Genomic DNA, 15,345 nt, shown 5'->3' with positions numbered 1-15,345 from the left:
CAACAAGGGCGAGGGGTTAATTCACTTCCATTGTCCGTGCGTTTTCCCATTTTTTGGCCCCGAGGCAGCGTCTTTTCCTTGGTCCCAGAGTTCCTGTGCGGTAGTTAATGATGGGGATTAGACTGTAATAATGAAACTCATCTATTCATCCAGGTTCTGGCACTGAGGCCAGAGGAAAGCGGGCTGGCACCAAAGACTGAATCAAAAGGGCAAGTAGGGGGGTGAGTGGGTCAGAATTGCTGGCTGGGGACAGGCATGGGGGAGATACGGGAAGGGGAGGTCGGGGGGAGCCAGTGAGCACTGGGTGGGTAGCCCTTCACGCTGGTCCTCTGGGGTGCAGTCTGGGGATCCACGCCCTACAGCCAGTTTTTGACTCTGTCACAACACAGCACCCCGAGAATCTCATGTCACCATCCAGCTGCTCTAAGCTACCTGCTCCAGCTTGTTAGCTGAGAAAAGCTTGATAAAATCTCTGTCCTAATTTTGACGTCAGCAGCGCAGGGATTGCAAACACCCATGAAGAATCCAAAGTCCCCCAAGCCGCTTAGACTCGAGGGGAATTGCGTGAGGATGGTGCCCCCTCACCTGCCTCAAGGGGACACTGGGAGATATGCCTGTGCTTCCAGCCCTCACGGGAGCTGCTGGCTTCCGCCTCTGGGTCCCCGATCACATGGCCTCCTCCCCAGCCAGCAACTCTCAGCTAGAGGTTCTCACCACGGTCACCACTCTGCTCTCAAAGCTTAGAAATGTTGGCTTTTTTTTCCTTTCCTTTATTCTCTTTTAAGAAAATTGTGTGTGTGCATATGTGTGTATAAACATATATATGTGTATAGTTATGACTGAATTGTGTCCCCTCAAAATTCATATATTCCAGCCCTACCCCCAGCACCTCACCATGTGACCTTATTTGGAAATAGGGTCATTGCAGATGTAATTAGTTAAGATAAGCTCCCACTGGAGTAGGTGGTCCCTCATCCAGTATGCCCGGTGTCCTTATAGAAAGGGGACATTTGGACAGATGGACAGGGAGTTACCATGTGAAGATGAGGGCCGTGATCAAGGTGATGCTTCTACAAGCCTAGGAGTGACAACGATTGTTAACAAACCCCCAGAAACTGGGGGAGAGCCTGGGATGGATCCCCCCTCAGAGCCTCATAAAGAACCACCCCTGCGGACAACTCCAGCTCAGAGCTCTGGCCTCCAGAAAGAACTGTGAGAGAATAAACTTCTGTCGTTTAAGCCACTCAGTTTGTGGTACTTCGTTACAGCAGACCCAGCAAACTAATACCTACAGACATATACAAAATACATACCTATTGAATAAATATGGAAAATATAAAAATCATAAAGACGAAAATAACGACCCTAGCTCTCAGAGATAGCACACTTTTTGGTGGATGTCCTTCCATTTTTTTGCCCCATATGTGTAGGTATCAAGTTGAGTTCATACTGTGTACTTTTCCTTTAAAATATGGCTATTTTCTTGTATTATTATTTGTTCCTTGAAATGGTTATATAATACACCATCAAATAGCTAAGCCATTTCATTTCATGATTTCCAATTGTTTGCAATTTAAAAGAAATGCAAATGAACATCCTCATGTGTAAATCATTTCCTGCATTTCTGAGCATTTGGGTGAACCTACCCAAGCTGCAGGGAAGGCCTCCACTGTTTTAACCCAACTGGGTGAGTCCATCCTCTTAGCCCAGAGTGACCTTGGCCTATGGTCATCCATGTGAGATGGGTTCAGAAATGAACCTGCAGCCTGCCTGCTGCCATTGAGGCGTGGGGGACACCTGCCCTCACAAGGTTGGAGGGAACACAAGGCTCTGGGCTCTTCTAAGAGGCATTTGGGAAACCAACCTGCTTTTCTCCTGGAGGGTGCAGTATAAAGATGTGATGCGTGGAACCGCTGCAGCCTTTCTGTCACTGTGAGGGAAATCCCTTGGGGTAGAGCCAAGAGACAGAAGGCAAACAGGCCCTCGATGACACCCATTCCCAGACTTTCCAGGAGTGAAAGCTAAGGGATCTGGAATTAAAGCTGGATTTAGCCAACGTTTGTACCATAGAAAGTCGTGATGGATGCAACCTCTGACAGCTGCCACAAGCGAGGAGAAAAGCTAATAAAAGCACACTGGCCCTTCCGTTCGTACTTGGCCCTTCACACCCTGCTTTGTCAATACTTGTCTCACCGTCCTGTGGAACTTGAACTTGGATATATTAATAAAAATCCCTCGGCAGACCCATTTGGGCATCGGTTCACCAGACCAGGTGGCAGACCCAGGTCATCGTGGGTGTCCACGGGGTTCCATCCATGTGGAGGAACCATGGGTCAGGCCGGGCTGGTGAGGCCTGGGCAAGCACTTTTGTTCTCCAGGGCTGGAGGAAACAGGCTAGAATAAGGCTGTGTGAACAGCAAACTGTGTGAATGTGGGGCAGTCCAGCCCCTCCTCTTTTGTTTCTCTCCAGTGTAGGAACTGACTTGTGTAGTGGGTTGAATGGTGTCCCCCCCAGAATTTATGTCCATCCAGAACCCCAGAATGTGACCTCATTTGGAAACAGGGTCTTTGCAGATGTAAGTGGTTAAGAACCTGGAGATGAGATCACGCCGGGTTATCCGGATGGGCCCTGGATCCAATGCCTGCTGTCCTTGTCAGGAGAGGAGCAGACACAGAGACACACAGTGATGGGAAGACAGGGCAGAGGCCGGAGTGATGCGCGTATAATCCAAGGAACGCCAAGGGCTGCCAGACACCTGCAGGAAGCTGGAAGTGGGGCCTGGGTCAGATTCGTCTTCGGATCCTCCAGAAGGAACCAACCTGCCCACGACCTGATTTCGGAATTATGGCCTCCAGATTGGTGACGAGAATAAACTCCTGCTGTGTTAGACCACAGAGTTTGTGGTCACTCGTTCCGGCAGCCCTAGGAGCCTGACACCTGGGAATTCTGGCTCTAAAACTAAAGGCCACCCCCAGGCCCCCTGCTCAGTAAAGAACCCCTGTGATCTTAAAGCGTTATCAGGCCGCATGTCTGGAAAACTGGTCCAGTCTCACTCATCCTGTGTCCAGTGGCACCTAATGCCCCTTAAGACAGGAAGAGGTGCTTTGAGAGAAAAAGTGTCAGGTCTCATGGAGCTTGGTGGCCACCTCACGTTGCTCTAAAGCTCCCTGTTATAGGGACCTTCATATTAGCGTGTCACCAGCTCTGAGATGGATGGCCTGGAGGAAATAGAAAACTTGGAGAATTTCTCCAGGCAGAGTTTCTGTTCATAGACTCGTTTTCTTTCATCAAACACTTACAAATACATCAGAGAGCCAGAACACACTGTGGGGCTCGACGCTGTCCCGCACTGTGATATACTGTCTTCCTGGTGAGAGAAGGGGACACCAGAGTCCCAGGCAGATCTGAGTTAAATTCGCAGACCAAGAAAAGTCATTTATTTCTTTTTTCAGCATAGAATTGAGCTGACGCAATGGCACGGGAGGTGGGATTTGGGGAGAGGGACATACATACGTGCTAGGGAACTTCACAGCTGTTTCTGCCCAAAAACCTGTGCTGCGCTCACCAGTTCCTCCTTGCCGAGTAGCTGTTCCCAGGTCATGAAGAGAGAATGTGGCCCAGCCCAGAACTGTGGATCCAGGGCCGTCTGAGACGCGGCTGGTCTGATGGAGTTGGTGTAAAATGCACACAGCCTACTAGAGAGTGGACTTGAGGACACGGGGAGGGGTAAAGGTAAGCTGGGACGAAGTGAGAGAGTGGCATGGACACATATACACTACCAAACGTAAAATAGCTAGCTAGTGGGAAGCAGCCGCATAGCACAGGGAGATCAGCTCGGTGCTTTGTGATCACCTAGAGGGGTGGGATAGGGAGGGTGGGGGGGAGACGCAAGAGTGAGGAGATATGGGGATATATGTATATGTATAGCTGATTCACTTTGTTATACAGCAGAAGCTAACACACCATTGTAAAGCAACTATACTCCAATAAAGATGTTAATAAATAAATAAATAAATAAATAAAATACACACAGGCCTCCAAAGACGGTGCAGAGCAAGGGATGTGCAATGTCTCATCCATAACATTTTATATCATTACATATTGAAATGTTATTATTTTGGATATATGGAGTTAAATCAAATTTACTGATGAAATTAATTTTAATAACATATTTTAATTTTTAACTGTTTTTGAAGTGGCTGGTGCTACATTCCCACCAGGCAGAGCTGTGACTAGGGCTTGGGTGTCCTGACTGCCCAACTGCGGGAGGAGTGGGCCTCACCTTGGACCCTCCCAGGCTTCCCCAGAAGAAAGATGTCAGCTTGCCCCGCCTGGGAGATTAAGGTGTAAGTTCCCAGAGGCTTCTGGTGCTCATACTTAGGGTACAGGGTCTAGATTGGGGCCACTGGAGGAGAGGCAGGAGTGGGGAGCCTTCTCCCGGCCGAGAAACAGGATCCCCACTTTTCTTCTCTTTCCACTCACTGTCCACTGACCCCACTTTATGGAGGGTGGACTTCACGGTCCACAGAACCTTTGCTGGACGACCTTGGGAACAAGTGTGTGTTCTGCTCATTAATCCTCATCCAGTAGAAGCAGGTCTGCTGCTGCGCTTGGTGGGTGGAAGGTCATGGAGTCCTCGGCAAGTTCTTGGAGGACGCGGGCTGGGTCCGGTCGCTCTGGGACCCCTTCTGGCCAAGCACAGTTGCTGAGCGCGTGGTGGGTGGTCTCAAATGCCCGGAGGATGTGAATGAAAACTATTGCCTGCCATACCAGTAAACAGAGGAGGTTGCAGCCATCAAGCCATCACATAACAGCCGCCCAGATGGTGAGCCCTGAGGGAACTTGGGATGGAAAACAGGAGGCTCACCACCTAGCCCTCAGCCACCACAGCCCTCCCCCGAGCCCCACCCCCAGCCCCCAGAGGAGACTCGGGATGAGAAAGCACAGGGTTCTGGCCCCAGGGAGCTGAGGTGCACAACAAAGGAATGATTTCAGTGAGCCCGGACTCTTGCATCTTCCCATACATAGAAAAGCACTAAATTCCTTAACTGGTGACGTCTGGTTTTCTTTAATTAACAGTAATCTTTGATGTTCCGACTGCCTGGTCTTTGTTACAAAACTCCTCTATATCCTGGCTCCCCCCTCACCTCTTCAGGGTGGTCTCTCAGAGCTATCTGAGAGGCGGCCTCCCGGGCTTGAAGTCCTCAGAGAGTCCTCCAAATAAAACATGATCCTCAACTTTTAGGTTGTGCATTTTTTTTCCGAAGACAATAGAAAGCAGGGGTTGCTGCTTTCCTGCCTCACAGTCTGTGCAGCTCACTCGCCCCCCAGAAGGCCTGGGGGCGTGTGGAAGAGCCCTCTAGGATTACAATCTAACCTTCTCTTAAGAGTAAAAGACCTTTCCTCTAGCTGCGGGGGATTGAGGCTGGCAGCCCTCTCCAGCTAACAAAAGGCAGAGCGGTTACAGAGCAGCATCGGGGAGACCTGGTGCTCCCAGGCCAGCAGGGGGCAGTGTGGCACGTGTCTGCTCACCCAGGGCCCTGCCTCTAAAGAAGGGATTGCTTGGCGGGGTCCCCTATTAAATAGAAGATCCAGATCTGTTGTCATAATAATTTACTAAGAAAGTTCAGGCAGTGCTTGGGGGCTTTTGCTGCTGCAGGCATTTCCAACACTGACTTGATAACTTTAAAATACACAAGCAAATCTAAATAAAAGTAAAAAGACGGACCTCAGAGAAGTTTCTGGGAGGTCCCAGCAGCAACCTGTCCTGGCAGGGGAAACGGAAGCAGTCACGGGCCTTAGCACCTCTCCCCACAGGCCAGCTTCTGCCAACGGTGAATGACGCTTAGGACTTTAGTCCTTGAAGAGGTGTCCACACACGACTTACTAATGTATAATCTATAATTTATTGCACATACGTTAATTCTCCCCCTAAAGCATGAACCCTGTTCTGGTCATTTCTCAGCGCTCCTAAGGCTGAGGGGCGTCAGCCTCAGCCAGTAGAGGCGTATCTGGACCCTGTGCAGAAGGGGTTTGGGGATCTCAGTGTGAGGCAGGAGGTGCCGCGGCCAGAGAGGCCAAAGAGGGGGGCCCTTCAGCATGTCACCAGATGTCAGCCCCTCAGGGGCAGGGATGCAGCGGGCAGCTGGGGCTGCACCGATGGCTCTTCGCCTCAAAGTGGGAGGAAGCATCTCTGTGATTCCTGTTTGCTGGAACCTGGCTGAACCTGACCAGGACAGACAACTGAGTTCAGAGCTGCAGCTTCCAGACGAGGGAGCTCTCTCCCTTGCCTTGACGGGTGAGCCCCTACACTTTCCACACCTTCTGGTCTTAGCCAGCGGTGACCTGGCCCTCCCCTGGCGGCCTCAGCTTCCACAAGCCCAGGATGCTGGACGCAAAGCAGCATCCCCACCCGGGGAACCACGGGGTGGGCAGTAGAAATGTTGAAGCCCACCTCCCGTCCTTTTGCAAACACATGCTCCGTATTTGGGAAGATGGGATAGAGGGTCCCTGTCCTTGTCTGGAGCACTGCAACAACTGAAGAGGCAAGAACATTAAATTTTTTTCTTTTCTTTTTTTTTTTAGCAAAACTGGTCCCTGCTGAATGCCTTGAATTCTGTTGCTCAAGTCCCAGACTTCCTGGAGTTGCTGACTGTGGTCGAGGCTGAGCGAAGCCAGGGCTGCAGGCTGAGCTCTCTATGGACCGCGCACTGGGGGCAGGGAGGGTCTGTCTAACTGATCTGTACCCTCCACACACGCACACACATCTGGCCCACAGCACGCCCGGGCTGTCCAGCTGGGAAGGGTCTCAACCTCGTGGAGGGCATCCATGCAGTGGGTTCAGAACGCACCCTTCTCGTAAGAAAGGCAGAGCCACCCAGATTCCTTTCCCGCCTCTCTCTGCCAAGACACACATATGTTAATTCTCCCCCAGTTTTAGGTTGAAAGGAATGTGTGTTCGCCTACAGCGACTTTAGCCTCGGGACTTGAATGCGGCTTTGATCTGGATCCTGGAGCGCAGTGTGGGAAGCTCGCAGCTCCCGGGCCTGGGAACAAGCCCAGACATCCCCGCTCCCGGACTCACGTCTGCCTTGTGCCCTCCCCGTTCCCCTCCCTGCGGTGCTCCACAGAGGGGCCACCCTGGAGAAGATTCCCAGGAGGAGGATCCAGATGTCTGTGTGCAAACGGCCTTCTGGCTTCCATGCTCTGAGAGACTGCACGCGTCTCCCTGAGCTTAGCAAGTGGAAGCGCCCTTCACGCCTCTCTGTGTCGCTTATTTAAATCAGCACATGTCTACTAGTCATTTATTCATTCACTCCTCCTGCAAACCTGTCTTGCATCCCTCCCACACCGCGGTGCCGGGCTTCATGCTGGGATGGAGAATGGATCACTCTGAGGCCCTTTCTCCATGGACACGCCAAGCCTAACTCAGAAAACATGTTCAAACTGGAGGCTGAAAGAGTGAGACTTTCTAGCCTCTGTAGTTGGTAGATGGGAGAGACAGAGCATCCTAGAAAATGGCAATTTTTCTTAAAGATCTTAGTTTATAGAGCAGTTTTAGGTTTACAATAAAATTGAGAGGTAGGTACAGAAATTCCCCCTTGACCCCACTTGCCTATCTTCCCCGCATGACCAACATCACTCCCAGAGTAGCACATTTTTAACCAAGGATCAGCCTACACTGGTACATTATAATCTCACCCGGAGTCCATAGCTTACATTAGGGTTCACTCAGTGTTTTACATTCTATGGGTTTGGACAAATGTATAATGACATGTATGCATCATCGTAATATCATATAGAGGATTTTCACGACCCCAAAATTCCTCTGTGTTCTGCCTGCTCATCTCTCCCCCTACCCACTCTCTGACAACCACTGATTTTTTTTTTTTTTTTTACTGTCTCCATAGGTTTGCCTTTTCCAGCATGTTGTATAATTGGAATCATACAGTATGCAGTCTTTTCAGATTGGCTTCCTTCACTTAGTAATCAAATGCATTTAAGGATCCGCCACGTGTTTTCGTGACTCCATAGTTCATCTCCTTTTAGCACTGAATGATATTCCATCATCTGGATGGGCTGTCCTTCACCGACTGAAGGACATCTTGGTTGCTTCCAAGTTTTGGAATTTATGAATACAACTGCTATAAACATCCATGTGTAGGTTTTCATGGGGACATAAGTTTTCATCTCCTTTGGGTAAATACCAAGGAGCACAATTGTTGGGTTGTACGATAAGAGTACGTTTAGTTTTGTTAAGAAACCTCCAAACTATCTTCCAAAATGGCTCTACCGTTCTGCGTCCCCACCAGCAGTGAATGAGAGTTCCTGTTGCTCCACAGCCTCACTAGCATTTGGTGATGTCAGTGTTCAGGATTTTTTTTTTTTTAAAGATAGGTACTTTATTTAATTAATTAATTTATTTTTGGCTGTGTTGGGTCTTCGTTTCTGTGCAAGGGCTTTCTCTAGTTGCGGTGAGCGGGGGCCACTCTTCATCACGGTGTGTGGACCTCTCACTCTCACGGCCTCTCTTGTTGCGGAGCGCAGGCTCAGTAGTTGTGGCTCACGGGCCTAGTTGCTCTGCGGCATGTGGGATCTTCCCAGACCAGGGCTCGAACCTGTGTCCCCTACATTAGCAGGCAGATTCTCAACCACTGTGCCACCAGGGAAGCCCAGTGTTCGGGATTTTGCCCATCTTAAGAGGTGTGTAGTGGTATCTCATTGTTGTTATTGCATTTCTCTGGTGACATACGACGTGGAGGGGGGAATGGAAATTTGATGAGCCAGCCACTCAGGCCTGCCAAAGTCATCAAAAGAGTGATTCCTTCATCCAGTATATATTTACTGAAAGTCAAGTATTCCTCTAGGTTCTATTTAAATAGCATATGCACGTAGGTGAAATAAATAGGCTCCTAGACACATACAAGATATATTTTTATAAACACAAAAATATAAAACCAATTAAGAAGGTTGTACCACTTCAAAAAAGAAAAAACAGAACTTTGCATTATCCATTTTTTAAAGTGTGCTTTCAAAAAACTGTACCTGGATATTCCAGCGTGCTTGCTTCCTCTGGAGCCTGCAGTCTAGGAAGAGAGGCAGTAACCAAGGTAACAGCTCCAGGAGCCGCAATGGGAGAGCCCACCTTGGCAGGGCAGGTGGGAAGAGACCTCTGTGAGCCAAGACCTGGAGAAGCCATCCTGCACAGAACAGAGACCCTGAGTGGGGAGGAGTCTGGCTTGTTCCAGTCCCCGAAGGACCCTGTGTGTAGGCAGAGGAATGACCCTAACCAAAGATGCCCATGTCCTAATCCACGGCACCTGTACTCCACGTTACAGCACACGTCGAAGGGAACTCAGGTTGCAGGCAGAGCTGAGACTGCTAAACCATTGACCTTAACATAGGGAGGTTTTCCTGGCTTATCCGGATGAGCCCAAGGTAACCACAAGGGTTCCTAAAAGGGGGAGGTTCTGGGCTTCCCTGGTGGCGCAGTGGTTGAGAGTCCGCCTGCCGATGCAGGGGACACAGGTTCGTGCCCCGGTCCGGGAAGATCCCACATGCTGCGGAGCGGCTGGGCCCGTGAGCCGTGGCCGCTGAGCCTGCTCATCCGGAGCCTGTGCTCTGCAACGGGAGAGGCCACAGCAGTGAGAGGCCCGCGTACGGCAAAAAAAAAAAAAGTGGGAGGTTCTGACCCAGAGTAGCTGCCTGCGAAAATAGAGGAAGGGGCCCCAAGCCAAGGAATACAGGCAGCCCATAGAAACAGGAAAAGATAAGAAAACAGATTCTCCCCTGGAGCCAGCAGGAACTAGCCGTGCTGGCACCTTGATTTCAGCTCAGCGAGACCCGTTGCACACTTGTGACCTCCAGGTGCTTAAGGTGATGAATTTCTCTGTGCCATTTTTTGGTAGTTCGCTACAGGAGCTGTAGTAGAAGGCTGATAACACCTACCAGAACCACTTTCCCCTTCTGTAAGCTTCAGCACAGAACCATGAAGTGAACGAGGATGCTATGACCAGGGACATTCTAGAAATGGTCAGGACCTGCCATCTGTGGGCAAGGCTGCCACAGCAGGAATGCAGTGTGTGGTCGCCTCCTCTCAGTGCAGGGAGGGTGAGGAGGGGCGGGTGGGTCCGTGGGCAGCTGTTCCTCCAGCCAGGCAAACCCCAGGTCTCTGCTGACCAGCTGTGCAATTCAAGGTGACTACTTAGCCTGGCTGGGTCTCAGTGTCCCCTCTGCTGCCAAATGGGCATAAGAATCTCAAATTTAGGGCCGTTGGGATGATTATTGAGGGTGAGTGCAAAGCATCTCACACCATCCGACTTTTAATAGGATCTCAAGAAAGGGATGCTCTTGTTAGTTTTGCACATTTATTTTTTAAAATAGAATGCCTGTCATCTGCCCTGAGAGGATACAAAACAGTATATAAGTCAAGACAATTGCATGAAAGTTATAAAGTGAGAACAGAAACAATTTAAAGAGCGTGTTCCAGGTGTCTGCGATGAGCTAATTCCTGCAGGTGAAAGTGGCACTTAGCTCATGCTTCCCGGGTACAGGGTGGAGAACAGGCCAGGTGTCAGGAGGCTCCTGTCGCCCACAGAACACCTGTAAGCTTTGCCTAGGGGCTGCCTTCTTTCTGCTGAGAAACTCCAAAAGATGTTAAAGATATATCGCATATGTTTACGTGTATGTGTTTTTGCAGGGAACACATTCATATGGTTTAAATATATTCAGACACATACATATATTATAAAATGCATGTATACATACACATATGAACTCACCACGTATTACATATACAGTGAAAGGTCCCTTCAACTCTCTCCTCCGTCAGCCCCTTCCCATCCCCACCCCCTCCTTAGCCAACCATGTTACTAGTTTTCTTATGTATCCTTCACGAGTTTCTTTAAGGAAATAACAAGCAAATAAAAAATAGACATTCTGGGGCTTCCCTGGTGGCGCCGTGGTTAAGAATCCGCCTGCCAATGCAGGGGACATGGGTTTGATCCCTGGTCCGGGAAGATCCCACATGCCGCGGAGCAACTAAGCCCGTGCGCCACAACTACTGAGCCTGCGCTCTAGAGCCTGTGAGCCACAACTCTTGAGCCCGTGAGCCTAGAGCCCGTGCTCCGCGACAAGAGAAGCCACTGCAATGAGAAGCCTGCACACCACATCGAAGAGTAGCCCCCGCTCGCCACAGCTAGAGAAAGCCCGCGCGCAGCAACAAAGACCCAGCGCAGCCAAAAATAAATAAATTTGAAAAAATATATAGACATTCTTATTCCCCGCCTCCTCTCTTTTTATACAAAAGGTTTTACTATTACAATGCTGGCTAACATTTACACGGTGCTTATATGCCAGGCATCGTTTTAAGTTAACCTTCACAATAGCCCTGGGTGATGAATAAATTATTGACTCTGGTTTATGGATGAGGCACCCAGGCACAGGGAGGTTAAGTTACCTGCCCGACGCCATGTAGTCAGTAAATGATCCAGTGTCTGGGAGCTTCTCTTGCCCCGGATCCCATCTCTGAAGCGCTCACCTGGCCTTGCCCCCTTCTCTTCTCTTCCCTTCTCTCTCTTCCTCTTCCTTCTTCCTTCCCTCTTTTCTTTCTTTCATTCTTTTTTTTTTAATTGAACAAGACACCATTCCTTAGTATATAGAAATACCTCCTTTTATTTTATTGTGTTTCATGGATATTGCACGTTTTAACGAATTGAAGGTTTTTGCAAATTTTGGCACCCCTACGTCGAGCAATTCTATCAGTGCCGTGCTTTTCAATATCATCTCTCTGTGTCACATTTCTGTAATTATCACAATATTTCCAGCTTTTTCATTATTCCACTTGTTAGAAATATAAAAACTTTAACATACGAGGAGTTGCTTCTTACGGATGAGCAAAGACGGTGGTTCTTTGAGATGGAAACTACTCCCAGTGAAGATGTTGGGAAGACTGTTGAAATGACAACAAAGGATTTAGACTATAACAGAAATTATAGTTGATAAAGCAGAGGTAGGGTTTGAAAGGATCGACGCGCATTTTGAAGGAAGTTCTCCTGTGGGTAAAATGCTATCACACAGCAGTGCATGCTACCAAGAAACTGTTCGTGAAAGGAAGAGTCAATCGATGCAGAAAACTTTGCTGTCGTCTTATATTAAGAAATTAGCACGGCCACCCCGACATTCAGCAGCCACCACCCCGATCAGTCAGCAGCTGTCAACATGGAAACAGGGGCTTCCCTGGTGGCGCAGTGGTTGAGAGTCCGCCTGCCGATGCAGGGGACGCGGGTTCGTGCCCCGGTCCGGGAGGATCCCACATGCCGCGGAGCGGCTGGGCCCGTGAGCCATGGCCGCTGAGCCTGCGCGTGCTCCGCAACGGGAGAGGCCGCAGCAGTGAGAGGCCCGCGTACAGCAAAAAAAAAAAAAAACAAAACCATGGAAACAAGAGTCTCCACCAGCAGAAAGATTACGACTCGCTGAAGGCTCAGATGATGGTTAGCATGTTTTAGAAACAAGGTATTTTTAAATTAAAGTCTGTACATTTTTCTAGGTATAATGGTATTGGACATTTAATGGAATACAGTATAATGTAAACATAACTTTTATAAGCACTGGAAAACGGAAGAATCGGGATGACTGACTTTATTGCAGTATTCACTTTATTGCGGTGGTGTAGAAGTAAGCCCGCAGTATCTCCGAGGCCGCCTGTGTTCACTCCCTACTGCTGTTGCAACAAATTACCAAAAACGTAATGACTTAAAACGACCCCAATTTATTATCTTATAGTTCTGGGGGTCAGGAGTTGAGAATGAGTTTCACTGGGCTACAAATCTTATGTTGGCAGAGCTGCATCCCTTCTGGAAACTCCGTGGGAGAACCCATGCCCCAGTTTCCAGGGGCTGCTCACTTCCCTTGGCTCGGGGCCCTTTCTTCATCTTCAAAGCCAGCAATCACGTTATCCAGACCTCTGCTTTCCTCTTCACATCTCCTTCCTCCCCGACCCCCGCTTCTGCCTCTGCATCAATTAATACCCTGTGATTACATGGGACCCATCTGTACGATCTGGGTTCATCTCTCCATCGCAAGGTCCTTCATTTAATCACATCCTCAAAGTCCCTTTTGTCACGTAAAGTAGCATAGCCACGAGTTCTAGGACATGGACATTTGGGGGGCCATTAGTCTGCATATCGTACCTAACGAGCCCCTTGTTTTTTTTTTTTACAGATAAGTAGTCTTCCACAGCAGGGAAGTTCTGTAAATGTATTCACCCACTCCTCTATGAATGGGTCTTTGCAACCTTTCACCATTATTGAAAAGGCTGCAGTGAACAATCTTGTACATGACATCCTTCTGCACGTGTGCGACTAGAGATGGAGGGTAGACTCACAGAAGTAAGATTATTGGGTCGAAGGATGTATACGTCTTTGTAATTTTGTTGGAAATTACCAGCTTTCCCTCCAGTCTGAATTCCCACCAGCACTGTGTTTCCCCACGCCCTTGCTTTTACATCATTGCCAACCCAGAAGAAACATGTCACATAAGGCCACGTACACCTGTATTTGAGACAGCATCATGTTTTCATCTGGCTTGGCAGGAGAGGGGGGAGTGTTCTTTTTTTGGCTCTGGAGAGAAGCCAAGGGCATCGTATTAGCTTATTACTCAATGAAGTACTTTATTTGGGGGAAGGGCAAAGCTAAAATAGTCATTTTGTTACTTTTTGATGATTTTTTTAACTTCAAGCAGTATGGAACTTGGAAAATAAAAATGGATGGTAGGGCTTTTAACAATGTCTGTTTGGTCATAGATGTCTCAAACGTATTTTGGGCAGGAACTAAAAATCATTCAATTTAGCCCGAGAGTGCTAATCCCATATATTGTGTTGCTTATTGAAGAGAGACCAAAACGCTCCAGTTACCAGATGAGAAAATAGCCATCGGCATTCAGATATTTTCACAGAAGAGCAGAGATGGCCTCATGCAAACACAGGTCACCCCTTCCCATGCACGTTGGGGGAAAGGCCAAAAGATTCCCTCAAGAGAGATTTGAATCAGCTTAAGTCCTAGGACAAGCATTTAATTAGGAGCCCACAGTTCTGCTCCCCAATGCGTGGAGATTTTACGGCTCTTGAAAATTTTGAGATAGTATGCTGTTTATTCATAGTTACAGCAAATGAAAGACACCCCACATGTCCAGTGAGGGCAGAATGGCCAACGACTGTCCCCTGCCGGCCCTGCCTTACAGGCTTCAGGGACAAGACCCCTGTGACCCCTGCAGCATCCCCAGGACTGAGCTCTCTGGACCAAGGCAGAGAGCTTTCAGGCAGGTGGCAGTTTTCCTGCTGGCAGGCCAGGTCTCCAGTGGGCTCTTGGGTCAGCTCTGAGGGCTGGTGTGATGCCCGCATCACTAATCTCCTCCCTCTGACAACATCTTCTTACCCCAATACTGTGCTCTGGTCTCCTGCTTCAGTTTCCATTTTGTAGGCCTTCTGTGACCTGGCAGGATAATTCCAGGATCCTGTAAAATCCTGTCCAGCTCTTGTTAGCCCCTGGTCTCTTGGACTAGATGCCCCATCTCACTGTCAACTACACTTGGGCCCCATCTTATAAGTGAAAGAAGTCCTCCAGGGGCACAACTGAACTATGACCAAGAATCTCACACCACCTGGAGCCTCCCACCAGCTCAGACAAACTTCCCACCTCTCAATCCAAGACAGACCAAGCCTTAAGTACAACGTTCAGCTGGGGTTTCCCTTAAACCGGTGTTTCTCGAGCTTGTATTTATGGATCCCCTAAAAGAAAAATTGTATGAACTTCCAAGTTTTTGTTGAATCCTTCTAATATTATTGTTACTTATATGTGTAGCAATACTAGAATATGGGTAAATATATTACATTTATAGCTCATATGTAACTAAAACCCAAAGAGATTTATAAATGAAACGAAGCAAAGCTACAATACCAATACCCGTCAAATCAACAATAGAAATTTAATGTGATGGATGATGCTGTCCTGTTAAAAATAAATCACCAATGTTGGATATAAATTTTTCTTTTAAAATTTTCTATTTCTGTTTTATATTTTAGTTGATTCCTTTGGTTTTGAGAATAATCATCCCTCTTGGAGTTATGGTTGTTGTAATTATTATTTCTCTTTTTAAACAAAAAACCATTTAACCTTCAATCCATCACTTTGATGGTCCAAAAAATGTAAGAGTCCACCCCAAAATATAATAAAAAATAACTCGTAATAATAAAGTCTACACTGGGTGTTTTTATTTTTTCCAGAAATAAACCCACACACATATTACTTACTGCTAATGACATGCTGGGAGTTTCTACAAAGAGGGAC

This window comes from Monodon monoceros, unplaced genomic scaffold (genome assembly GCF_005190385.1).
Source record: "Monodon monoceros isolate NGI ecotype Baffin Bay Population unplaced genomic scaffold, NGI_Narwhal_1 Super_Scaffold_11, whole genome shotgun sequence".
Classification (NCBI taxonomy): Eukaryota; Metazoa; Chordata; class Mammalia; order Artiodactyla; family Monodontidae; genus Monodon; species Monodon monoceros.
The sequence above is the reverse complement of the archived record's forward strand: the minus strand, read 5'-3'. Positions refer to the sequence as shown.